Raw genomic sequence first — 3,061 nt, forward strand, 5'->3', positions numbered from 1 at the left:
TGTTTTGCCAACCTTCTTGACAAACAAAGTTGCATCATCAAGATCATAATGTTTGAAATTGAGTTTTAGAAGATGCTCAATTAGTTTTTCATACCAAGGTAACGGTGATTGTTTAAGGCCATACAAGGATTTCACAAGTTTGCATACTTTATATTCATGTCCTTTCACAGAAAATCCTTTAGGCTGGGACATAAAAACATTCTCTTTTAGATCTCCATTCAACAAAGTAGTTTTTACATCCATTCGATGGACTTTCCAACCATTCTGAGCTGCTAGGGCAAAGAGTGTGTGAATGGTAGCCCATTTTGTTGTGGGGGAAAAAGTCTCCTCATAATCGACCCCTTCCTTATGTGCAAAACCTTTTGCCACAAGCCTCGCTTTGTGCTTGTCAAGTGAGCCATAAGCTTTATACTTGTTCTTGTAGACCCACTTGTAGCCAATTGGTTTGGTTCCCAATGGAGGATCAACCAGCTTCCAAGTGCCATACTTTATCAGGGCATCATACTCCTTTTGCATTGCTTCTTTCCATTCATCATGAGAAGCAGCTTCTTTGAAGGAATTTGGTTCAAAATATGTAGACAAATTCAATTCACAATCATAAGAAACATCCATATCAACAGGTGAATCAAAGTCATCTACATCACCTCCATTTTTCTGGTTTGAATTTCTAGTTCCTGTCTTTCCAACCTCATCAGGATGAATACTTTCAAGTGTCTTTGTCAGCCACTTTGGGGGACCTTTTTCATATGGTCCAAGCTACTCCATTGATTGAGTTGGGACTGAATCAAGATTGAGTCTCCCAATTCTGTCAATCACATCACTCAAAGTATCATCCATTGTTGGAGTTTCATGTGGGGGAGAGAGTGCTTCAGAAGAAGATTCCATAGGTTGATCTAGTATAGGAATCCCCCCTTCAAGATGTGGAATCTAATTATCAAATTCTTGAAATGATTTTTTATTTGTGAATCTAACCAAGCGATCAAGTTGTCGCTCAACAACATTATCAGTTTTGGATGATTCAAGAAAGATTACATCTCTAGATACAAGAAACTTTTTATTGATTTCATCATATAGACGGTATGCTTTGGAGGTGTTTGAATACCCCAAGAAGATACACTTATGACTTCTTGCACCAAGTTTGTTTCTATGTACCTTTTGTATCAAGGCATAACATGTGGAACCAAAGACCCTGAGATGCTTTACCGAAGGAATGTGCCCATACCACATTTCATAAGGAGTCTTGTTTCTAATAGCATTAGATGGACATCTATTCTTTACATATACAGCACATAGAACTGCATCAACCCAAAACATCAATTTTACATTTTTGAAAAACATCATGGAGCGCACCATATTTAAAATTGTCCTATTCTTTCTTTCAATTACTTCATTCTGTTGGGGATTATAAGGCACATTTGTTTGATGTTTGATCCCATGTTGGTGAAGATAGTTTTCAAATTCATTTGAAGTGTATTCTTTTCCATTATCAGTGCGAATAGAGCCAATATGAGATTGTGCATCATTTTCAATCCATGTATGAAAGTTCTTGAATGTTTGAAAAGCATCAGATTTGTTCTTCAATAAATAAAGCCAACACATTCTGGTGTAGTCATCAATAAATGTCATCATATATTTATTTCCATTTGCAGAAGGAGCATGCATTGGACCACATAAATTTGAATGAATGAGTTCAAGTTTTCTATGTGCTCTTGAATGTGAATCATGAAGTTTAAGTTTCCTAGGAATTGTAGGCAAAGTAGTAACACCATTTTTCTTCAATAGGCGGAGGTTTTCATAGTTCAAGTGTCCAAATCTAGCATGCCATAATAAAATTGATGTAAATGTACCTTCTTCATAATGAGAATTGTATGAGAAATTTTGTGCACGAGCAGAGGTACCCTACAGCTTGAGAAGCCTTTCTTCTTCTATCCCTGTCATGACAAGTGAGTGGTCTGATGCTTTTCTCACCTCAAGCTTGCCATCAAACATATGAATGGAGTGTCCTTGCTAGTGGATGTGGACCAAGGACAGCAAGTTTCTCCTCACTTTGGGAGATATATAACATGATGCAGAAGAAAGTCTGGAAGACTAGGCAATTTAAGCTTGATTGTGCTAAGCCCTGATGACTTGAGTTTTGATTTGTCTGCAAAGTATACTGCTCCATCAACATTGTTAGTAAATTCTTCAAAAAAAATCTCTTCTAAAAGTCATGTGGTAAGTTGCTCCTGAATCAATCAACCAATCATTTTTCCAAGAAGCAAGTGAAGCATTAAATAAGCCTTCATTTACTCCAATATTATAGTGTGCCACAACAAAGTGAGCAGATTCAGGTGCTTTACCTTTGTCTTTGTCATTAATTTTACCTTTGGGTTGATTTCTTTCCTGCTTAATTCTGTCCCAAGGAAACTTTCATGTGGATGCATCACGTGATCCATCTCTTTTGTAGTGTATGCAGTGAAAATCTGACTTTTCTCCTTGAGAGTGTTTGCCCCCCCTGCCTCTGAAATTTCTTCCTCTTCCTCTTTGACCACCTCTTCCTCTGGAAGAATCTTGAGCAAGATTCTTTTCTCTATGAGCAAGGCACACAGCCTCTTCAAAAGATTCAGGAGCTATCTTCTTCCCAAAAGCTTTCTCTCTTTCAGCAAATTTTTTCACAAGGGAGTCAAAGGTAATATCTTTGAGGTTTCCATTTGCTTGCAATGACTCAAGATAATTTGAGTAAGTGGGATAAAGTGCCTTGAGAAAAGCTATCAGAGGAATGTCCAGTTCAACATTAGTGACTTTTATATCATGCATTATAGATTTTACTTCTGATGCAAGAGCAAGAGGATCATTATTTTGTAATTCAAGGGTGAAGAGTTTAATCATGAGTTGAACAACTTCAAGTGCAAAGTGTGAGTCATAGAGTTCCTTCAGTTTTTGTAAGGCTTTGAAAGCATTTGAAAATGGTGAAATATGGTGACTCACCTCTTCATTTACTGATTCTGCAATCAATGCATAAGCCTTGCTATTCTTATTTTCCTAAATGACAAATTCTTCGTCTGAGATAGGCTGTTCTGGC

The sequence above is a fragment of the Pinus tabuliformis genome, chromosome 9, assembly GCF_031772625.1.
Source record: "Pinus tabuliformis cultivar Carrire ecotype Pingquan chromosome 9, CPIR1, whole genome shotgun sequence".
In the NCBI taxonomy this organism is placed as follows: domain Eukaryota; kingdom Viridiplantae; phylum Streptophyta; class Pinopsida; order Pinales; family Pinaceae; genus Pinus; species Pinus tabuliformis.